The sequence below is a fragment of the Passer domesticus genome, chromosome 5 (assembly GCF_036417665.1).
Source record: "Passer domesticus isolate bPasDom1 chromosome 5, bPasDom1.hap1, whole genome shotgun sequence".
Lineage (NCBI taxonomy): Eukaryota > Metazoa > Chordata > Aves > Passeriformes > Passeridae > Passer > Passer domesticus.
This window is the reverse complement of record NC_087478.1, coordinates 80,110,621-80,135,893: the sequence shown is the minus strand read 5'-3', so window position 1 is coordinate 80,135,893 and position 25,273 is coordinate 80,110,621. Positions and strand designations below refer to the sequence as shown.

The following is a 25,273-nucleotide window of genomic DNA, read 5'->3' as shown; positions in this document are numbered from 1 at the left end:
CTTATTTCCCTTAATTTATGTGTGCATCTACATAGACAAGAACAAATTAAAAATATATAAAAATGGAGCACTACAAACTGAATGTATTCATATTTCAGTGCTTGTGGACCTCCCTGGATTTTAATATAGTTTTTCCACCTCTGGATTAACTCAGCACAGAGGAGGTACTGGCTGCCCTCGAACACTGATCCAATTCTCCTGGGGGTGATGCTACAGATGAAGAGGCCCTGTAGGAATTCCCAGGACCCCCTAACAGAGCAAGGCTGTGAAAGCAGTTTCTCACCCTACCAACTATCAAATGGATTTATTTCCATTTTCTAAAAGCAAAAGCATTTTTCACTTTGTTTATACATAGTATTTTTTGTTGGTTTTTTCCTTCTCTTCCCAAAGAAACCTCTGCAAACATCCCTCTCTTACACCCACAAATCACTGAATCTACTTAGCATTTCCTGAAGAGGTGCAATTTTTAATTTTTTTTCATATGTGACTTTTTTTTTGTGCTAGTGCATTTGTCAACATTAGAGTAATTAGCTCAAGTTTCATCAACTAGCTGGTGCAATCTGTTCAGAAAGCAACTTGGAATGTTAAAAATCCTAATAAGCTTCTCCAGCTTCACAGTTAAAGCCTGAGGGATTTGATTTCAGTTGTGTCTAAAATCAGAGGAAGTCTTTTAGTAGATAAATCAATAGCAGTAAAAACACAAACAAAAAAAATATACTAATTAAGAATGATGCTATTAGGCAGAATTATTTTTTATGATATGTTAGTTTGCAGTACACTTAAAAAATTAAGTAGTTTTCTACACAGGAAAAACTGAATTAAAGCACATCTAGGGATACAAACCCACAAAAGCTTCCATCCTTCAGTAGCCTCACATTTTTGGGTAACCCAACTGAAATAAAAATATTTGGACCACAAATAAGAGGTTATCCAATATCTACTCCTAGTAAAATAGATGCACAATAATAAGTAGCTTCTGTACTGCTCTTGGTTCTTGCTTTTCTTGTGGCTGTTTGTGTCCTAACATGCATGTATTTGTATGTTTTAATGCAGATAGAATCAGTCAAGGCAGAAACACGGAAAAACACATTTTTCAAAGCATAAAAAACACTTATTGATAGGGGTTTTTCTCCACCAAAAGGCAGCAGAAAAAATGGAGCCTCTGGAAAACATCTTTAACAGCTGCCTGATCAAAACCATCATCTTTTGAAACACCAAAGCAATCTCTCTCCCTTGGAAGCCTTTTACTTAGACAATTCAGGAGAAAAGAGGCTTGAAAAACTTTCAAGTAGAGAAGTCACTCAGTGAAACCACATTAACAGCACAGGATTATACAGCAGGAATGATGTGGGGATATAAATTTAAATACACAAATGTATAACTTGTGTGGAGGGTGATTTCCCTGAGGTAGCTGTAGGGGACAACTAACATGGGAAGAAGGCAGGAAAAACCACTGACTTGGTCACCTTCATTCAGAAAAGTCCTACAAACCACATGGGAAAATGCATGGCTGGTACTGTGCAATAAAACTGGGAACATGAACTTCCACTGTGGCTCAAATTTCATTCTCTCCCTGCTGCACTGTCCATTGCACTCCCTGATAGATAGCATGTGCTATTTTCACAGTGATAGCACCAGCAGATGAAGACCAGACAACTTTTCCTGAAAGGGTGAAGAAAGTGGAAAAGTCTAAGGAAAAGGGCAGCAACAGAAGCCATGGATACAAAATACCAATATTGTTCTTCAGCAGTAAAAAGAAGAAAATAAAAAACCCACCCTCCTTATCTGATCACTCCACAGAAATACCTTAGTCCTAAAAAGTGCCTTCTCTGAGAGATCAAATTAGGCCATAATACATTTACTAATTAGCAGTAATGCACTAGAAATTACAACTCGCAGGATTTTAGCTGGTACCGATTATTTCTCTAGCAAACAAAATTAAACAGGCTTTTACAATCTGTTCCCTGACAATTTTCCTGGCTTTCCCTCTGTTTTGCTTCACGCCAACAAAAATATAGGGCCATGTTTTGATCTTTAGGCAATACACCTGTGCACCCCTCTTATGAGCACTGCTGGAAAGCAGGCAGAAGATGCTTCATTGCTGCAACACTGGGTGGATTCAGGCATAAATTCTGCAGTACATTTTGGTCTGTGCCATGGTTGTGTGGAGCACAGATCCCGTAAATCCAGTTCTCAGTGGTTATCCCATAAATCTGAATCCACAGCAGCTGCTTCCCAAGCCTGGGAATGCCAGGACCACGCTGCTCTGCAAGGCAGTGGTAGCACCTCACAGGCAGCCAAACTTCTCTGGAGCAGCTTTAGGGTTGCTCTGGGTCAGACTGGGAACTTGGGGAACTGCCAGGGGCTCTCAAACTCAGAGCCCAGGAGAAACAAAACCTCTGTGTCTCCCTGTGCTGCAGGTAAGGAGCTGATCCAATGCTCCCAGCGTTGTTCCCTTAAAGCTGTGCACAAGTGATGAAGTTCCATCACTCCTTTGGCTGCTGCCACACCCAGCAGCAGGGCCCTCAAAGGGATGGGGACACAAAGTCCTGTTCCTCCCCTGTTGCAGGGGACTTCGGTTACAGGGACAGTGTGCAGTGAGAAGAAAAATTGCTCTGATTTTTGCTTTTTCCAACCAACTCCCTTACAAAGAGAGCAGAGACTGAGTGGCTTCATATAATTTTTCTGTTTAGCAGGTCTGAGGTTCTTAGGAACTTAGAGTTGCACATCCACGGATTCTAGAGCAGAAAAAGAAAGTTGAACAACAGTCATAGTATCCCTTTCTAATATGATATATTGTGACAACAAAAATCTATTTGTAGTCCTTTGAGGTGATACAGCACACTGTATTTCAAACCAGATTAAGTTGTTGACAACACAAATCTTCCAACATTAAAGTTCTATGGTTTTTAAGATACCATAAAGCATTGGGGAGTTTCTCCCCTACAAGAAAAAGATTTTTGCTTTTTGAATACCTCATCATCTATCAGAAGATAGCCAAGAAAACTGGATATCCATGTGCTGTTAATTTTTAATTTCCACTGTAATAAGATCATAATTCTAATAATAAAACTACTATGCAGTAATTTAGCAGCAATCACCAATGGATTTTCAGCTGTTAGTGTAGGCAGAGGCTAAATCTGATATACAAGTAAGCAGCACAACCAGACAAACAGCAACACATTTCTGAGCTGCTGTTTGATTAAAAAAAAAAAAAAAACAAACCACCCAAAAACAACAACAACAAAAAAAAAAAAAACCAAAAAAATCCCCCAAGAAAACCTTAATAGACTTATTCAAATTTGATTTTGCCAGCTAAAGCTGCCCTTGATATACAAATGGATCTCACTGGGGTGAAATGAACTAATCCAACAAAGAAGAATGTGATGTGTTATCAGAGTTTTCTAGTGATTTTCTAGTTGAAGTGACTTGTAAAACAGAAACAGCTGGCTTTTACATGTTTGGGTTTCTTTGCTTGCCTGCCTGGAAACAATAACAAACAGAGTATTTTACTTGAAGTACTGTTTGGCATCCTCACTCCAAGAGCAGAACTCTCCAAATTCCCAGAATGTTGCCCCTTATTTATGTTACTGAACTGCATGCTATCTGCGGGCCTCCCAAATTCTAAGTGCTGCCAGGGTCTACCTTGCTCTCAGAATAAATCAGAGCAGCCTCAGAGAGCAGCTGCTTTCCAGGCTGCTAAAAGAGGGGGAAGAAATCAATTCTTAGCTGTGCCATTGGCTCTGTGGCAGTGGAGGATACCCCACAGATATTTTCAATCAAAAACTTGCATCCTCATGGCAGCACAAAATGTCTAGGGTAAAAAAACCAAATTGGGCCCTCTGGTTCCTCCCCTTTAGAGATACAGATATGAATCCAAGCCTGTTTATCAGCTGCAAATATACCAAAACTTTGAAGAAAGTTTGGATCTATAGCTGTGTTTTATAACATGAGCCCATTCCTACTCCTGACATATCTCACTGTGCCTGTGATTAGGAAAGGTTATGGCTGTGAATCATGGCTTGAGGAAATGTGTAGTACACCTGTGTACAAGAGTAAACTGAATTCAGTTTGCTATTTATCTACTGTATTTATCTCAGTTAAGTAAACTTCGAGTTTGTCAAGATTTCCTGCTGGAAATTCTCATGATAATACGAGTATAATTGCCTTTTTATTGCCACAGACATCTGCTACAGTTTTCAAACAAAGAAAATACTGCGGGTTTTTTTTTTCTTCCCCTCCCCAGGCTTTCTCTATAATGAGATCCTCTCTTATTTTGTGTGTGATAGATTACAAAAAGCCAGCTGAGGGGCAGTAGAAACCAACCAGCCAAGCCTTTCTCCTCCAGACCCTCTTGCCCTCCACCATGAGGACAAGAAACAAAAAAAGCTGTGCAATAAAGACTGTAGCCCACAAAATGACAAATCTGCACACTGGGATGCAGAAAAATCAAACAGTTCCCTCCCATTCTCCTAATTTTCCTTCTAAGGGCCTTAAAAGCTTTCAAAATGTCTGTGTCAAAGACAATGTGGCCAAAAAGCATTTATGTTAAACCCTTGGCTGCTCTTTATTATGCAAAGAAGACCCTTAGGTGTCCTCCTGCCATTTGAACAGATCCATGTGGAAGTACACGAACACTTCAGGCAAGGCTGAAGTGGTCACATTTCCCCCGTCACCTGGTCCCATAACAGAACTTGAGCTCTCCTCCTCACTGAGGGACAGCAGAGGCATCACAGCTTGGCTCTGATACATTTTGGTATGAGAACTAAAGAAATTGAAATAAATACAGCAATCAAAATAAATCTGGTGCAATACCAAGGAAGGCAAATGCTGTCCTTCAGCTAAAATGCAACCCAGATGTGTTTTGGGAATATGTGCATGATGTCCATTAAATTTCGGTACTTTGAGGGATGAAGGGGAAAGAGGTTCCTCAGCTTTCATCCAGAGATATTTCTAGAGAGTCCTGCAGTGAAGATAGTCAGAAAAGCCTGTCTCTTGCTGCAGGTCACCATCTGCCTCAGCTCATCACCCCAGGACCATCAGTTAACTCAAACCACATCCCCCTGGACCAGCTGGGAAATATCAGAGCAATCTCCTGCCACATGGGGATGGGCAGCAGCTGGGTGCTGCTGAAAGAAGCAGCTTGGGAGGAGAAAATTGGATGAGCAATGAGAAGGCAATCTGTGGAGGAGCCCATGGCACAGAAACTAAACCAGAGACCAAAGAGATGAATAATTTAATTGGCTTTTGGTCCCAGGCTCACACAATCACCTGGACCTCTGAAGAGGTGCTGCCAACAGAGCATTGGCCTCCTACATGCAGGTGTCAGCTCACAGGAATAGTTTCATGCACCCTGAAGTGTGAAAAAAGTTGTATGAATTATGAAGACAGAGGTTTAATGGCAACAGCCTCACCCCCTGGTTTGCTCAGTCACTGCAGGACACAGGAATATCAAAATACTGCTGCAGTTTGGCAGGAGTGCTAGCCCCCTTATTTCAACAGGATAGGCTACAAAGTGCTAACTCAGAAATTATTAGGTCCTCCAGCTTGGTGGAGGGTTTACAACCATGCCCAGAGGGAGGAGGAACACACAACAACAGTTCCACACTGAGTGTAATTATCTGTGTAATTATCTATCAACATGACAGGGTGACTCTTTTTTTTTTTTTTAACACAAAAAATGCCCCCAAACCAGAAATCAAACCTTCAAACTAGGAGACAAAACCTGGATTTGGAACTTCTGCTATCCACACAGATGCTGCCCAACTTAACAGCCTCAACGTTATTAGCTGAGAGGAATTTAGACAGACATTTCCTGACACATAGTGGATAAAAACAGAATGGTCAGCTTTCAGCTGCCTGAGGTCACACAGCAAGGAGGCCAGGAGCAAGGGGTGTGCCTTGCTTGTATACAAATGCTTTCAGAAAGTGGCAAAAAATTACAGAGCAGGCTGCCCTGTCCTGGCCAGCTTGATGTCTGCTGTTGGAACAATGAAAGGATGTGCACTCAGAGCAAATGGGAAAGGAGCCTGGCACTGGACAAGTAGGGAGGTGCTTGGTCTGTTTCAGGCATGATTCTCTCTCAAATTCCAGATTCACAGTGCTTGCTGGAAAGCTGGGTATTCCAACAACATGCAGGCAAGATTTTCATCTGTGAGTCAGGCTGTCTTTGTTGGATAATGAACACACCACAGGACAGAAAGGCTGGGATTATGGAATGTCTACTGTTCTCATAAAGGCAAAGAGCTACATTGTCAGCCATGGTGATCCTGATATCCACCCCATTTTTTGATGGGTATGATCTCTTAATGAGTGACAACCCACCTCGAGATACTCAGATGTAGCCTGAAATATATTTAAATCCTTGCTCAACTTCTGCAGGAACTGCAGGGCTACAAAGACCATGGCACAAGTGGACCAGATGTGGCATTTTCATTGCAATGTGATGTGTGATGAGAACAAGGAGATTAGCATTTACCTCCTAGAAAAAAGCCCAATTTTCAAAACATGCCGTTGAGATGCACATCTGTGTAAATGAAGTAACCCCAGCCCCTAGAATATGATGGACTATGCAATTATAGCCCAGTGCAGCCCCTATTTAACAGAAAGTCAATGGGTTATTCTTGTCAAGAGTTTCAAACTACTGGATCACAAAAAAAGTCCAGAAATCTTTGTAAAACATCACATGGAATTTTGCTCTAAGTATTTCAATGTGCAGTTAGAAATATGCTATGGAAAATTATAATTCTACCTCTCCACCAACCCCAGCATCTTCAAATTCACTAGAAACTTCCCTGACAGTGAGACAGCTGGAATCTGATATGTGGGAAAGCAAAGATCTGATTCTGTAGTCAGACAGAGAAAATTCAGACGCAAATAAAAAAAATAAATTAATAATTTGTATTATTTTCCATTTTCACATCTTACTATTTGTTCTGTTCTTTATGTGGTGAAGTGATAGTGATTAAAAAGAACTGTTTACAGATTATTCAATTTATTTCCCTTAACATGTAGCATGATTGAAATGGCATTGTCAGACAGAAGAAAGACAGTCTCTTCAAAGGTTCACAACTCTCAAACTCAGCACTGTGTTCTCAAGGCAAAGCTCAGGATACAGACACAAAGTGTGATCACCTCTTGCTTTGATAGTGGTCACGAGTAAAGTCTGTTTAGGTGAATTATATTGCTGTTAAATTCATATTATATGTATTAATTAGACTAGAATCTGTAAAAAAGTCCAAAGCTCAGCACTTAACTTTCAAAAGTTAAGCTTTTCCCCCAACTTAAAAAGAAGTTTAAATAAACACATTGGAATATCTAGTGACTCAAAATGGTGTAATGTTGAGATGAATTACCATTAAAAATCTAGAAGCACACCACTTCTATTAAAACTGCACAGAGGAAGAAAGCTTAAGTGAAGTTTTTATATATTCTGGGTTTAAATCAAATATATTCCCAATGATAAGAATCTTTCTTACAGTCAGCTACCAGGGACAGCAAGATAAGTTAGACAGCTGGCTGGTAGCATAATCATGCTCCAATATAAAAATATAACCATTCTCTTTGCTTTGTTAATAGCTCTGGCAGTTTGAACCAACTCAGAAAAAAGCAAAAAAGGTATTTGGCTGTCTGAAAGTCATCACACAGCACTCTTGTGTAATGCTTACTTTGAATAAAGGGCTGACACTGTGCTATAACATGACAAACCAGTCACAATTTTTCAAAGGACAGAAGTGGTTTTTAAATCAGAAGTGAATGTGTGTTTAAGCCACTTTTCAAGACATTCTCACTGCTGTCCTCATGAGTGGCATGACTGCTCCAAAGTCACTGCAGCCTCATTAGAGATGTGACCTTTGGGCAATTACATCAAATTAAGAACTGAAATCCAGGGGCTGGCCAAGGGTCTCTGATACAGCTGCAAAATTTTCTACTCAAACAAATAAAAAAATAATTTAAAGAGGCTTTAAAAAAATAATGAATCACAACAGCTATGAGTGAACCCTGCTTTCCACTTGGATTTTTTAATTTGCTTGATGAAGAGAACACATATCACACAGCCATGAACACATCAGAAACAGGGACCTTGGTTTTGCAGACCCTGTGGGGATACAGAGCTATGAAGGAAGAAAAATCCATCAGCATGAGATCCTAGCCCTTGCATGCTGTCCTGTACTGCCATGGGTCTCTTACTTTTGATGTGAAGAATTATTTCTACCTTTCAGATTTAGGAAATTCTTTATAAAATGAGGAAAAAGCTGCAAAACTAAAAAAAAAAAAAAAAAAAAAAAACAAAACCAAAAACCAAAACCACCAAACAAAACAAAACCTCCTGAAAAACCCAAACAAACCAAACCCCACAAAAACCCAAAGCTAACCAAACAAAAAAAAACCCTAAAAACCCCCCAAAAACTAACAAAAAACCAAGACCCCCCAAAACAAACAAACACCCCCAAAACCAAAAAGCAAACAAAACCCCCCAAAAAACTAAAGAAACCCCTTAATCTTCATAAATTCATTATGAACAACCTTAAAATAACTTTTTCCCTCTGCTGTCCCCCTACTCTGTCAGCAGCAGAATTCAACATCTTTTTCTTTACAGGGACTCAAGCTCTTTTTTAGGAACATTAATATTAGAGGACTGCACTGAGGGTGGTTGCCCAATTTCTAGCACAGTGAAGTCCTGAACTAGGAGTGGAATTACTAATATCACTAAAATTCTCCTATTCCTAATAATAATAAATTGAAAATGACTGCTTGGCTTATCTCTGTAAGTAATGGGATCACATTAAGACAAGTGCACTGAAGATAAATATTGGATATGAACTCCTGACAGGAAGACATCCTAGAATGAGAGATGGGAAGAAGTTCTTTCCCTTGAGTTATATTGATTTACAACAAGGGAAGAAAAGAGAAGTTGTAACACTAGAGAAAGGACTGGGCTGGCCAAAAGCACAAGGGAAAGATCACCACAACCTCGATAACTTACACTATAATTCTGTGGCAACTGAAAATAAGTATTGGCCTGAAATCTTGTATGATCCTGACTAGAACAGGGATATTGAAATTTGTGGCTGGAGAAAAAAAAAGCAAAAACAAAAAACAAAACCAACAAAAAACACAAAAGAAGAAAACATTAAGACAAGTATTTGTTAACAATTTTTTAACAATCCAGTCTGCCTTAATGGTTGAATTTAGATCATCATGAACAGAATCTGCTTCTGACAAAATTTAAATATTCTTGTAGGGTGCATCTATAATTCCTGGTACAGAAGTTCTCTGAATTAAAGGAAAAAGGGCATAGATGAGTGGATTTGTTTCTGCAAAGAGCCCAAAAGTTGCAAGAGAAGGCTCCTTGCTTGTGTGAAGATGGAGGTTTAATTTTTTTCACTTCCACCTTGGAGGTGGAGAATGGAGCACTCAGTGCTGTGATGGGCAGGTCAGGACTCTGCATGCTGGCATTACCTCACAAGTAAGGAGTGCTAAATATTACATTTTTACTGATCAGCTGGCAACTGCCAGCCCCTCTGTAGTAAGAAAAGGGGAAGAAGTCTTGTGGCACGAGTTAAACCGCATGCTCCAAATTACTTTAAGAAATCCCCTGAATATTTTGTGGTGGTGACCTTGATCAGTGCCTGCTTCTACATTCAAACAAACATTTTCTAACCCAAAGAAACGCAGCAAATCTCCACATTCAATTAGATGCCACATAGCAAAGACAATGTGGATATTTAGGAATTAATGTGGGTATCACTGTCATATTTTCTGGAAAAATCCCTTCCCCAGGATTTCTCTCCTGGGAAGCTGAGAAAGGACAGAGAAAAATGAAAACAATAATTATCTGATTTGCTTCTCCTGTGTTTTGCTGCTTTGGAATGTGGTAGCTGTTTGTTTCATTGGTTGCATGTGAATTGTTTTTATTTATCGGCCAATTACAGGCCAGCTGTGTCAGACTGTCTGCGGAGAGAGTCAGGAGTTTTTCATTATTATCATTCTAGCTTTCTTTCTGGATTCTTTAAAATCATTTGGTATAGCCTTCTTTAATAGAATAGTATATAATTAATATAATATAATAAAAAAATATAATAATAAATTAGCCTTCTAAGAACATGGAGTCAGATTCATCGTTCCTTCCTTCATCTGGGGACCCCAAAAATACCACATGTGGGTATCTCCTTGCCTCTGCCAGGGCTCTGCTGCAGGGGTGGCTTCCTCAACCAGGAGAGCACCAAGACAAATTTGTTGAAGCTGCATGGCTGCAGCAGGGTGAGGGGATCTCACTGCTGGGCAGCATTTCTCTGTTGGTGACTGATGACAGCTCCAGTGACATTGGCCAGCCTCTAGAGTAGAAACAGGTGACTGCCCAGTGGGAATGATTGGCATCTGACTCCATGATTCAGAATGCTGAACAATCGCTTTATTAAACTACACTAGATTACATTAATACTGTAAATAATAAATTACATACTAAAGAGATACTAAAGAAAAACCCTGTGACTGTCTCTAGACAGCCAGGACACAGCTTTGACCCAACTGGCCAATAAATCAAAACAATCCTCAGCAGAATCCAATTGATTCTTCAGGTAAATAATCTTCCTAACACATTCCACATGTGCAAAAACAACAGGAGCAGCAAGTAGAGAATTGTTTTCTTTTTCTCTGAGGTTCCTTGCTGCAATTCCCAGGCAATATCCTTGGGAAGTTGTGCCTGCATGCTCTCTATGAAGAGAGCTGCAGCTGCCAGCCTCTCTTCCCCATCTTTTTAAAAAAGCAATTAATTGTCTTAATGTCTCACTGTGTTTTGCATAGCTACTTGCTCTCAATAAATAAGACTTTATAGGGATTTGGTGTTTTTCTAGTGCTTGAGCAGTCATCTGACACCTGGGGAAGTGGGAGCTGCTCCTGCACAGGCCAGGATTCTCACAGCAGTACCAAGGGGGGATCAGAAAATTCAAAAGCAAGGTTCCAGGTCTCCCAGGCTGAGCAAAGCTAAGCCTGGCTTTCCAAGTCTATTTACATTGCATAGAGGCACCTGACTGTGCTGACCCTGCAAGGCACAGCAATTTCCAAAACATCTCAGAGCAAAGGAGCTCTCAAATCTGGTTTTAACAAAGTCAAGTCAAGAAAGTTCAGGCCTCCAACCCAGCCATATCTGGGCTTCACCTTTGGTGTGAACATGCCAGAGAGGAGTCTGGAGAGCCCAGCTGCCCAACCTTTGGGTGGGTGAGGCAAGCAATCCTTAAACCATGCCTGCTTTTCATCCTTGAGCTTCTCAAGTGCTGGGCTGATTTTGGCCCTCGAATCAGCAAGACCCCTCGAGGATGCTGTGCCTTCCTGCAGGGCACAGTGGCTGTCCAGGTGTGAAAGTAAAGACTTTGGGGGATCTTTGTAGCTACCCATATTTCATACCCTTCAAATCATCTGGTCCCAGTCCCCAAGGGCCTGTCCTGCTGGTACTCTGCCTGTGATAACTTTCAGTGCTTGATACTTTTAATCAGATATTATCAGCAGAACAATTGATAACAAACTCTTGTAATGATCTTTTTATTCCCTTTTTCTAGGGAAAAGAATCAAGATTACTGAATGTTAGTTTATTCCAGGCTCACAAATACATTCCTGCTTCTCTTTAGCAACTACAGTACTGCTCTCACCAATCAGCTGGGTCACAGATAAATGGAGAGAATAAGTGTGTATATATTCCATTTCTGTCTTCCTGCACCACAGAATAAGATCATTGCCAATATTATCTGTAAGGGCAAACCTGAATCAAGGATTATTCACACAATAATCACTGTAAAACAATGCAACAAATCTGGATTTTTAACTAGAGCCTGGTCAGAACAGAATAATGCTGCTGAAAGAACATCCAGACAATGTGGCTCTGCCCATTACCTATAGATAAAAAAACCTCTTTGGCAGGGGAGATGTTTACAACTGCCCTAATCAGAAGCTTCTCTCAGATTTTTATTCCACCCTGCACCTTGTGTTGTAAATCAGGCTTTAAAAAGCAGATAGCAGCACTGTGATCTCATGTCAAGAGTGAGAGATGTTTGTTTAATGGGCCTTTAAATTGTTTGTTTTAGCAAATACACATACCATGCCAACACAATAACTCCCCACCATATTTTTTTAACTTCCTCTGTCTTTATGCAATTAAAAAAACAGGAAATGGAAAAAAAAATCAGTATAAATAGCTATAACTTTTTTTGTTTACATTTTTCCAAAACACTCTATTCTGGCTTTTTTGTATCCCTCTTCAACAGTTCAAGAAAAATAAGAAAAGGCTGATTGTATGAATCTGAGCTGAATGGTCACTCTCTTTTGTAGAGGAGTGTTAGTGCCTCTTTGAGCTGCAAATGAAAATCAGAGGCCATGGAGCACACAAATGTGTCGAAGCTCTGATTCTAGAACACAGCTAGGAGGCTTAGGCACTTGGGGCTTGCATTTCACTTCTTTCTCAGCTTCTTTGAGAAACTCAGCTCTTTTGTTTTTAATAATTACTTGACATGTTGTTTAAAGCATGACAAATCACCTTGCTCAACAAGTGTATGTCTTGAACCCTTTAGAGATCTGATGAAATATAGTTTATTATGTACATGTATAATTTTTCAGAGGTCTTTTTTCCATCTTATTGTGTAGACTGCTCCAAATATCAAAGAGTCCAAATAGCTTTTGTTTTCCTTATCAGGTGTCAACCAAAATGAAAACAGGATTTTAGCTTTTCAACAAGCCTGCATATTCTTCCCCTGTTAGGTCCACTTTGCAAGTCTCAAACATTAAATATAATGTCTGAAGCTTTAAATAAAATTTGTTCCTAATGGCAGAAAAACTTGTTTTCTATTTTTGTTTCCTGTGGATACATCTATGCAAATTTTCTCCAGTAACAACAAATTATTTCAGGTCATAAAAACACTGAGCAGGGGGATAGAAAAAACAGTTGGATCTGAGGGTCTGCTGCATCTCCTAGTTTTCCTTAAAAGATACAAAATTATAGTGCTGATTAACTTAATAAGCTGGGCTAATTACAGAAAGTTCCAGAAGACATTAGAGAGTCAGAAAATCCCTAAAACTAACAGCAGGTGATGCTATTTATATTTTTTTTAAATAAATTACAAAGTGATTTAGAAAATAAGTGCGGCTTGAGTGATAATAAACTAATTAAACATAAATTGAATGGAAGAAGCAAACACCCCTTCCTCCCCGATCCATAATTAATGTTCCTGGTTTCCAAAGATTGAGAAGGTTGAATTAGCAAACAAAGTCTGGACTGAAAAGGTAAGAAATTACAGAGTGCATAAGCTTTCTCTACTTGTAGCCCCAAAAGCACATAAATTGGATAGAATTTGTACTTTGCACAAGGGAAGAAGTACAGAGGAGGGCTCTGAGCACAGCAGGACCAGCAGCAGTGTTTTAAGGGTACCAGAAGGAAACAAAGCTTTCAAGGAGAGAAGGGTGGCATTTTATTGGAAAGAAGGCTATGTTCATAGCTGACAATGTGGATTAAGTAAGAGCAACCAGAGTCCAACAAACTGCAAAGTAATGAAAATAAATCATAAATGATTCTTCACTTATATGAAACCAAAAGATAAAGCTGCTGCTCTGTAAAGAAGGAGCAGAAACTGAAAAAAACCCCAAACCTGTAGGGATTTTTTCATAAACTAAAGTTTGTTTTTTGATAAAAACATGTTGGCAAACCTGTTGTCAAAGGTGGGATAGCTAAAAAAGAAAAAAAGTGGTAAACTTATATAGAGCTGAAACAGGAGAAAAACAGAAGACCTAGATTCACTCCTGTTAAAACACCAGCTAATGTCTGCAGAAGCGTTGTGTAAAAAAAAAAAAATACAGAAGTCACAAATTATTTCTTGATGCTTCAAAGAAATATCTAAGGTCATGATAAGCATGATGCCCCATTAGCCACCCTGGCATCACCTGCATTTAAAGACTGGGGGAGAAGTGAGCAGCTCTTTTCCCTCAGTGCACCACCTGACCTGACTAGCACAGAAAGCTCCAGGAAAGAAATCCACAGTGGAAAATGTTGACAAGAGAATTGCAAAATAAGAGCACAGTGACACAAATAGAGAGTAAGATAAAATGCAACACGGGTTTGCTAAAGGTAGGTGTTGACAAACTTGACATCCTCCTTTGATACAATTTTCTAGACAAGGGCAACCCAGCAGATCTAATCTATTTGGTATTGAGAAAAGCACTGGATTTTGTGTTACACGTGGCATTCCTAGTTAAAAGGGAGGGGATGAGGATTAGAATTACACAGTTAGCAGCTATACAGCTAGTCCTACACAGATACAAGAGTCAGCAGGGCTGGCAAGTCTAAGTGCCAGGCCAGAGGGATATCTGAAAACACTTTTTCAATGGCTGGCCCTGCAGCAACCTTCATTTTCATTCAATACCCTGACACACCATAAAGAGGCCTGCAGAAGTTTCCCGAGAATCACATATTTCAGAAAATAATGTCAATATGCAGGAGGATCCAAACGCTGCATGGCTGCATCTGCATTAGTGTTTTCATTTGGAGCAGAAACTCTCCCTGCAAACAAACATTTGAGGAGTCAGTCCAGATGCTGGTGGGGTCTTTGCTACTCAGGACAAGGCTAGGGATAAAAGGAGCTCCTCTTTGCTTTCATTGTCCAAAAGCTTGGGACACAGGGGCCCTCAGCACAGTGAGACAGGAGCAGATTTGCTGGGTGGAACAGCTTGTGCTATTTGCTGATGCAGATAGAGCACTGGTCTCCTCCAGGACTTCAGTCACAGAAAAGATATGTAATGTACACAGTTCCAGGTCATACATCTAAGATTAAGTAAAAACCCTCATATTTGGAAATGCCAGAGGGGGAAAGAGGTTAAGGCTTCATCAGATGATGGTTTTGAAATGGAAGTGTAATATATTAGGTGTGCCTGTGAGGAGAGGGAGCACCAGCGCAGACTAGCCCAGGGTAACCCGCACCTGCACCTTGGCTTGCCTGAGTTTATCTCCTATTTTTAGGCTACCACATCCTCCATTTCAGAGCCCCTCTGTCCCACTGCAGCTGTCCAAGCAGGACAGACTGCACAAGGGAATCACAGTTCAGTTCCTGGCAGGACACAGCCAGCAGCCCCAGCCCAACAGTAGTTGCCCTCTTGGCAGAGGCAGGAGAGGGGCACTGCCACTGCTCTGCTGCAGTGCTGGCTGCTCCAGCCTCCTGGGGCAGATGCCAGAGCTGCAGAGCACTCAGCTTTTCCCCCCTGACTGCCCCTTCACACCCAGGGGAAATCCCCCAGGGCTGCTCAGGAGCATGGCACAAGTGTGGGCTGCCCCACTCCAGGGCTGCTCATGATCCTGTGCCTGCTGGAAGTGCTGCTGCAGATAGCAAACACTGCTTTCAGGTGGTTTTCCTTAAGAAGAGGGGCCCAGGACTGCCTCTACCACTCAGCTTGTGAAGTTTCCAGTTCAGAGAGGCTGACACCTGCTGCATTCCACCTGAGACCTAGTCTGGGCATCTGGGAGCAGCCAACAGCCCACACTGAAGCTCAGAATGGAGTCAGGCTTAAAACACACAGAGTGCCAGCATAAAAAATAAACACAGATGTAGTGACAAAGTGAAAATATACTGCCATGACCCTACCCCGTCAAAGGCCTGAGCAGACAAGAGGTGGAAGGCAATTAAATGTGGTGCAGAATTGAAAGGGGTCAGCATGGGCAGCCCCTCAAGTCCCCCTTCCCTGCCTTTGTCTCTGAGCTTGTGATCCTTCCCCACTGGCAGCAGGAGCTGGTGTTCACCTGGAGCCCCTGCAGTCACTCTGCAAAAGGAGATCCACCCAGAGACAGTCTTAGGAACTGTTCAAATTTACCTGGTAACTTTTTTTTTTTTTGCTTTTTTAGGTATGCTTGAAAGCTGTTTAAGAAGGAATCATTCCGATTCTTCAGTCAAAGTGAAGAATTTTTCAGGGTGGAAACCTCCCTTAAAGGCTCTCTGATTCATGGAATATTAACCTACTTAAGCTACATTATGCTCAAAAGCTGTGGTGCTGGATGACATGGAAAATCCAGAGGGAGCTAGATCAATCAGAAATTAAGACTTCCAGATGCCATTTTATAAATTAATGATTTGGTTTCCCATTTGTACAAGTGCTGATGTAAACAACAATTCTCAGAAACCTCCTAGTACAGAAAAAAAACACTGGGCCCAGCAGCATATTTTAGTGTTACAGTAGTTCAATAAGTGCATTTATTGCAGTTCCTTGGGGGGTTGTGCAATATGTATCATAGACAAAAATATGTTTTATGGGCCAAATCCTGCTCTCAAACTTCATTAGAGGCTTTAAACTAGCATAATGGAAAATGAACATGCTTCCTCTGAGATCTCCAAATCTCTTTTGAAATAAGGACAAAAATAGGAACTAAAAATATTTACCATCTGGAGGGCACATATAATCTACAAAAGAGGAAAAAAAAAGATGCAAAGTAGCCACCTACTCATTAGAATTGATTACCTCTTCTAGATATAGAAAGCCTTCCACCCAAGTTTTCTTCTTTTGGCACACTCTGACAAGTTAAAACTGTGTTTGACAATGATCAAATGAGTGTTGATTCTTTTTTTTCTTTTTTCTGAAATCTCACCTAACAGATTTATCTTTATTAAAAAGGCAAGAGCTGTTTGTTCTAATTGTACTAAAAATAAATGTTGGGGTTGTTTGGGAGCTCATTCTAAGGAAAGGTACAGGCACCCCCACATCTAAAATTTTGGTTGTCCCACTCTATGACTCCTTATGTGTTCAGGTGTGTACATACAGGTGTTTGATTGGCCCTGCTATATTGCTGTGAAGGGACTGAGCTGCCTAGAAAAATGCCCTTAAAAATTAAACAAAAATACAGAGTTAAAAAAAAATCAGAACAATAAAGATGTTTCCAACTTTTGTGTCAACACTGCAGGATCAGCCAGCTGAAGTGCCAAAAGTTCACTGATAAAAAAAATTGTGTAATGTCCGTATGCACCCAACATCTACATAAAAAATGTAGACTGAAGTTTTACAAAAAATCTCTTCCTCTTAAATTTCTTCCCACTTGAGTGCCACCTGAGAACCTACGTAGCACACTCCAGCTCCCATGGTAGAGCAAGGTATACTAAAGAAGGTTTTTTCTTTTCTGATAAAATGCCTTTATAACAATATTGTGGGAGCATTCAGTTACTCCCTATTCTTTGGGTCTAGCAAACATTCTAGAAATGACAGTGCTCTTAGAAAAAATTATTGTTGTTTCAGTTACTTATCACAATCATTCAAATGGCTTTAAAAATACATGTTTCATTTTGCTTAATATGTTTAAGACCACAGTGAAGGGGAAAAAAAGTATCCCAGTTTCCCAGGATAAATAATTGCCAAAGCTGGAGGGTCAGTTTCTTTCCCTCCAGCCTTGCAACAAATCAAAGGCATGGCTTGAGAAATGACTATGGATAACTAGGGAAATAACTAGGAAATTACTAAGAAGCTATTTTATTATGTCTATGAGAATCCAGTTATAAACTGACTACCAAAAGAAATAATCTGTTCCTGCACCCTAAAATTGAGCTGTCTGTTCATTATTTTGAATAAATTAGGGCAATTCCAGAGCAGAGGAACACTGTGTTGCCATTTGTACTACAGGGGCTCAAATGTGAATTCTGGTAAAAGTATCTGTGACCCAATCCTCCTGTCTTGTCCAAGGGCAGAGACAGAGTAGATTGAAAACACTGTTTTTTGTTCTACACTGCTTGAGACAAGGCATTTGGAGAAAAGGAATTTTGTGGTCTCTCTGAGGAATGAGAGGAAATGGAAGACTCTTTTTGGGGAAGGTTAGGAACAGCACAAGCCTACTGAATGGGCATTTATATTTAGGATAACTCATTCCATTGCAGGTTAAACTATTTCTACTTGCAGGTCCTCTGAAGACAAATGGTTGCTCCATTAGGCTCACTTCCACAGGCACTGCTTACAGAGCATTACACAGACACTGATATTAAATAAATCATAAGCAATTTGGAGGATAGAAATGCAGTCAAACAGACACCACACTGACCAGAAGGTCCACAGGGTTTGTTATGGGCTGCACACATTTCTACTTGGGGGCACCAGTTGGAATGGAGCAAGAATCAACAGCGTGACATTTACTCAGTGAAAAAATAAATGCAATAATCTCAGCACACCAGAAAGTGCATCCACACAAACACATGAGCACATCAATCCTGTGCTGGCAAGCACTGGAACACCTGGCAGGGAGAGGGCTTGTGCACAGAAAGAGATGAAGAGAGGCAGAGCAGCAAATGCTGCTGCCAGCTCCTGAAGCAGATCATATCTGGGATACTTTAGAGCACAGTGTGGAAACAGACTTGAAGGAACAAGCCTGGGATTGACCCCAACTCCAAGAAATGTTCACCTGATGGACAGCTACTCAATGGGGTCCAGGCTCCAGTGGCTAATTTCATAGATGAATGTGAGAAAAACAGCAGGGTTGGGCCAGTAATGAGTTTCTTATTTTTGCTTTCTCAAATGTGATAATGCAACATCCCTACTTCCCAAGGAGATGGGAACAACTAATCAAGAAATCCAGAGGTTTTCTCTAATCAAGAAATCCAGGATTTTCAAATCCTGTTTTGTGTCTTACTGAGTTGAAGGCAGTCCTGATTTATGGTCCAAAACCTACCCCTAAAATTGCCCCAAGTGCAGGTAACTCATTTTGTTTCAATGGAATTTTGCTGGATTAGAAGACGATTTTGGTTTGTTCTGTAGACAAGAGTCTTTCATTTACACCCTCCTTTCGTTTAATACTAGAAACTGTTTTCATATTACCCTTTGCAACAAAAACCTAAAAACATAATCCAAAATTGAAAAAAATTCTCTTTTCCTGACCCACCCTTCTCCAAGTGTTTATTATTTTAGTTTCATGTAAGCTTTGCTATGATAATTCCCAAGGTCAGACCTTGAGCACTACATGAGATTTGGACTGGAACACCATTTTTCCCCTCCCATCCACATTCTCATGCTCACAAAACAGCCCAAGCACTTTGGCTGGAACTTTTCAGCTCCACATGAAGGCACCAAATGAATTACAGTACACACTGTATTCAATAACAGTGAATACTTCAAAGCTTCCTAATAACTAGGGCATGAATGTAAAATGTGTTGCTCTGCACATCTAAGAGTTTTCCCCTTTCTCATCATGTTCTTTGAAAAGGTGGCTTTATTCAGATTTTTGTGACTGTTCTTGTTCTACAAAAGCACTTTTAGGATTTTATTGAGGTTTACATACACCAGTGTTCAAGACGAAAGGCTTTCATGTCAATTATTAATAACAAAATCTTTAATCTGTCTATTTAAAAAAATAAAAACATGATCCTTTTTTTCCTCATTTTGATGTTTAATTTAGAATGAAAATCAAACTCTTTAAAAAAGTTTTCCTCACTATCACAAGGGAAACTATGATGTTTTTAAGAATTCTCTCTATGAAGATAATGCCTACTAAAAATAAAACAGAAAATAATAAAATAAAGAGCTTAATCCTTTTTTAAAAAACGTTGAGCATATTTAATGATTTCAACAGGAGTGCAAATGCAGTTAGGATCTCATGGAATCAGAACACAAAACGCAGTTCCTACTAATGTATTTGGGGATAATCAGTTCATTGGCTTAGAAAGTGACTCAACAGGGACTTCAACAGCTGTAAAAAAAATGGGAACAATCCTGATATAAAGAAAACCCTACTTGGTTTGACACTTATTCCTTTAAAATATCTCAGCAAAGACCATAGACTCTCCCATATTAGCCCAGAGCTTGAGGGCTTGTCCTGTGGTGACCTGGAGTCCTGGTGCCCTTGCCATGGTGCAGTGTAATTGCTGTAGTACAAGCAATTAAAGTCACTGGTGCTCTGCAAGAGTCATTTCACAGCCCTTCGTGGAGCTTTGCTGCCCAGGCTCCTGTCCAGGAGCTGTGTCTGTCACATTTCATGGCATTTTAAAATTAGAGCTGCAAGTGGATTCTATTTCATTCATTTTTATTTCTGCTGCACTGACTACCACAGAAAATTCCTGCTTCCCTGAGACACTCATCAGGTGTCACTTTATGCAGACTTCCCTTCAAAATTCAGACAGACCTACCAATTTTCATATTTAGGGTTTGAAATGAAATTATTTTGTTTGAGACAGCAGTGCTTTCAGTTCTTTAATTTAATTGTAAAGTTCTTGCCCTTATAATTACATTTACACTTCAATTAAGATTCAATATTTCTAGCTGGATTTCATGTTTCTTACACATTTCATCACTGAATTTTGAACCGTTGGTGGATGCTACAGCCCCAACACAATGCAAGTGCTTGAACAAACTGCACAACAAAAGTCAGGTGTTTGCACACCTTGTCTTGATGTGGTCTCTCCAATCAGCCCCAGGAATCACACTTATTAATGTCTCCCGTTTGCAATACAAGCACAAAAGGATACCAAGGTGCATCTTGGAATTCATATTTCTAAAATGTGACTAGATTGTTTTTTAAGGAATCAGCAGAAAAACGAACCCAAGTATATTTTTTTCTGTAAATTTTTCTCTCTGTTCCCAATGTAGTTGCACTTCAGAGCAGTTCCACATTGCTTTCTCTGTAAAGAACTCATTATACTTAGATTGTCTTCTCAAGTAGCTCCTATGACAACTAAAGCTGAATTTGTTTCATGACCTTCACAAAAAAAGAAGAAACAACCCAAACCCCCCAAAAAAACCAAACCAAACCTAAACAAACAAACAAAAAAACCCAAACAAACAAACAAAAAAAAATAAACCAAAAAAACCCTCGAACCTCTAAAGTTTGGAAGCCATTCCAAAATACTATTTAAAAAATCACAAGAGCAAGTTCATGTTATGCATTTGACAATGTAGAGAGAGGAAAGATAAAAGCAGCATGAGTTGGCGCTTAGGTCTAACGACAGGGATTAAAATACTTGAACTGCCATTTCAGCTTCAGTATTGATTAATCATATAATCTAATCTCTGACACATCACAGCCACACCATGACTCAGTTTTACCCTCTATATATTGAGGACAAAAATATTCACTTCCATTTCTGAAGAGGTTTAAAAGTTTTGTGGAAAGAACACAAGATAAGTAAAAAAAAATATAATCATCAATTTTGATTATCAGAGCTGAAGGGGCTCCCTCCACACATGACTGATGGGTGCTTTGGGAGGAAAATGAAGTGTTTGGGCAAGACTCTGCTTTTTGTTACCTTTTCTGCCTTTAATTATTACTTTTCATCTTCTGATTAGGCTAGTGCTGATGTGGAAATCTTACCCACCCTCTGAAGTGAAATAAACCCCTCACCTTTTCATTTGGCAGCACTGAAGCCCTCTCACTGTACATGGAGGTGAGTTAATTACCTGTGCTTACTTCCCCTCCTTCCCCCCACCACACAAAGGAAGAGGCTAATCCTGTTTTACTCCTCATGAATGATAGCAAAGGTGTGATTCATTTGCTCTAATTTAGTCACCATCTGCCCAGGCTCTGAGGCAGGTACCCTCATCCCTGTTTATTATCAGCAGAGAGAAACAGGCATCTCCAGAGAGCAATTTATCTTATCCCAAGATGGGGGTGGCTTAAATAGGTCAGAAAAATCACATTCTGAAGATATTTATTGTATTTCTGGGAGCATTAGGGGAGCCTGAGGTGACTGGCTCAAACTTGGGTGCCTAACTTCCAGACATCCCACGCAGGATATCCACAAGAGCTGCTAAAATGATGTCATAATTCTCACTGCAGACTGATACAACCTAAATGAGAGCGACATCTCACAGCACAGATAAAGTCTGGCATGGACAGTCATCGTTAGCTACTGTGAATTTGATGCCTGACATTAATCAGGAGATAATAGTGAGATTGTAGCTTTGAGAGCCATCAGATGAACTCGACCCAGTCATCATTAATCAAACACACTTTACTTTCACATCCCATACTTTGGGGCCCCCATGCACGAGGCAGCGATGCTAAAATGTGCAGCTGAGCATCTCTTTTTCTGGAACAGCAAGTTTCTTATTGCTAGTAATAGTAAATTAGTTACTATTGATTCTCAAACACTGTGGTTATCCCAGTCTAATCATTAACCTTCCTGCAAGGTAGGAAGGTTCCCTATCAAAAGGAATCAATTTTAACTTTGGAACCTCACTTAAAAAAAAAAAAAAAGAGGATACTTAAGGTTTGTCATGATTGCTCAGAAGATTGATTAGAGGTACTTTTGACAAAGTAATAAAGATGTAGGAAGATTTATTTTGCACATAAATCCAACCATGGGACCCAGATCTCCAAGGTGTGTAGGTAATTTTCACTGCAATGCAATTGTCACACAGGGGACTGTGGTGCACCTTACAGGGCAGGCTGCAACAGCACGGAACAACCTGGGACAAGAGTTAGCTAAACATATGGAGCTGCTGATACTCCTTCCCAAGAAACTTTGCTTCCTATGCTGTTAGCAGAGAGGCCTCAAGTGAGAAGATAAATTAACAAAGAAACTGCCAACAAATTTTTAAAAAAAGAATGGGAAAACAGTGGTACTTCTGTCTGTAAAAACCTATTGGTGCCTCCAGAAAGCTACCTTGAGTTTTCCTCTCTTGCAACCCTGCTGCCAGCCCAATCACTTCTGAATATTACAGTTGCTTCTTTTACTGTTTAATTAAATCCCAGCTCTTCAAACTTCAGGTGTTGGAGGTACTAAACATGAGTGATATTCTGTCCTAGGAAGGGACTCTATTCTCAGCAGCATGGATTTTCTTTCTTTTCTTCTTTTCTCTTTCCTTGAGTTAATTCAATGTGACACCATCACCCTCCTCCCCAGCAAACAAACTATTATCCTTTTTTGAACTCATGCCACTTTTTGCTCATTATTTCCTCTTAGTTTCAAATGACTCTCAGTCTTAGCACCTGTCCCACAAAGCCTCCAACATAATTTTTCATCCCAACATGAACATCACAAAAGGAAATGTTCCTCTCCTAGAAATGCCTTTCGAGGGGTCTTGCACTTCAAAATCAATCCAATCCTTGAAAATTTGACTTTATATCTTTTCCCTTTTGAGAGAATATATTCTCCATTAGATACAAAAAAGCTGAAAAATAAAAAACTTGGAGAACTCACAAGAGTGAAGAGAGCACAGCAACCAACAGCCCCTCTGCTAAGGAGATATTCAAGCTACACCTGCCCACCTGATCCATATTTAAGAGTTAGCTTCAAATTGGGGTGGGTCAAAGAAATACTCAGACTTAAAAAAAAAAAAAAAAAAAAAAAAAAAAAAAAAAAAAAAAAAAAAAAAAAAGCACCTTTTTAAGAAGCTGTTATTTCTCTGCATGAAATGACAGAAACTGTTGGGCTCTTCTATTACAGCCTTGATCTTTGCTTTAGATAATTGCCCAGTCAACAACATTTTGTGTTTTGTGGTAACATGCACAACAGGGACTCTGTCTAGAAATACCCATATCCAAACCTTCTAAATTTTCAACAGGAATCAATCTTGATCATGTTTTTTAAGCCAGCATTTTATTCAAAGGATCCCCAACATGCTGGAAACTTTACCCAAACAACAGCAACAGACCATTATTATTATTCTTTACAAGGAAAAAAAAAAGATTAATAGACTTACAGTAAAATATATATATGTCAATTAGGCTTGGAATTCCCAAATGCAAATGGACATTTGTCTATAGATATCTGGCACAATTTTGTACAAATGCTTCACTTGCACACCCTCATCTTCATTTACTGTGTTTATCAAGTTTAGCTCCACAGACACATCCTTGTCTTAGGGTCAGCAATAATCTTCAATTTACATTTTAAACTAGTAAAATTTGACTAGAAAGAGGGTACCAAGGAATAAAATTACCTCTGCAGGTGTGGTTGTGTTCAAGAGTCCCAGGACAAGGGAAGAGATGAGAATCTTGACTCCATGTTTCAGGAGGCTGATTTATTATTATTTTCTGTTATTATATTATATTAAAATGCTATACTAAAACTATGCTACAAAGAACAGAGAGAAAGGATCCATCAGAAAGCTAGAAAGGAAAGCAAAGGAATGGAATGAATAATAAAAACCTGTGGCTCTCAGAGAGTCCAACACAGCTGGACCATGGTTGGTCATTAAGTCAAAACAACTCACATGAGAGCAATCAAAGATGCACCTGTTGGTAAACAACCTCCAGACCACATTCCACAGCCAGCAGATAGTTATTATTTATGTTTGTTTTCTGAGGCTTCTCAGATAGAAGAGGAGAAAAATCCTAGCAAAGGATTTTCATAAAAATATCATGGTGACATCCAGGTTTGCTTCCTGGGCCAATATTGGAACTGGTAATAACATCAAATTCTCCTGATCCCTGGTGTAGCATTGTTATTAACGCAGGCCCAACTTTATTTTAAATCAAAGTTGTTGGAAAACAGAGCAGCACCAAGTCTAAAATGTGTGTGTGTCACCTGAATGCAAATTTGCAGTCAGATTTTCAGCTTTGTATAGCCATCATATGGCACCATACAGATTTTTCTGTTTTTATTGTATAAAAATGATAATTGTGATATCTGGAGAATACCAGTCTCTTTCCTAAGTCTTAGGGAACCAAACTGAACTGAGTACAGATGCACAAAGCTTACAGCCTGAATCAAAGCAAAAATCATCCCAACTAGTGAAATAAAAATTATTTAGGTCACACCACAGAAGTACTCAAAAATCAACACTGTCCTGAATGCAAAATGAGACTGAAACCAATAGCTAGCCTGAACTTTGTTCACAAATTCAAATTTCCAACAGCAGCAATGCCAGCTCTCACTGTTTTCTTTGGGACTGTTGTGATATTTGTTGTTCTTCTTAAAGTCCTGGCACCTGTGGTCAAGGGATTAGGTGTTGATCTCAGCTTTCTTCTAAAATAAAAGTAACTTTTTCAAGTTTGAGGAAATGCTTCTAAGTGTTGCCTGTGCATGGTTCTTCATAGTTCTTCCTGTGTTCCAGAGCACCAGACCCAAAGCATCTCTGGAGCAGAAGGCACAGGGTCAGAGTGCTGTTAGTAACTCCTGTGCAGGTGTCTGGGCTCGAGATGTCTGCTATTAAGATTGTTGGAAAGATGTTTGTTTGTGCTCTGCTCATGTAAAGAATAGGCAGACAAAATTAATGTTTAAAAAAAGATTGGGAAAGTGAATGAAAAAATTACCTCAACCCCATATTTGCCCCAGGATTTGCTCCAGTATCAGGATTTTCTTGCCAGGTGAGATGCATGTGGGATGCAGGATGTTTC

The 25,273-nt window shown here is 39.7% G+C and overlaps 1 long non-coding RNA gene across 1 annotated transcript in view; it reads right to left on the bottom strand.

Annotated features, from left to right (window-relative positions):
• Positions 1 to 23,216, bottom strand: part of LOC135301131 (uncharacterized) — a 67,327-nt gene extending 44,111 nt beyond the window's left edge. Inside the window, exon 1 of the long non-coding RNA XR_010362870.1 lies at positions 23,133 to 23,216. This is a non-coding gene — a long non-coding RNA (uncharacterized LOC135301131). The remainder of the gene's footprint in view (positions 1 to 23,132) is intronic.
• Between the last annotated feature and the right edge of the window lie 2,057 nt (positions 23,217 to 25,273).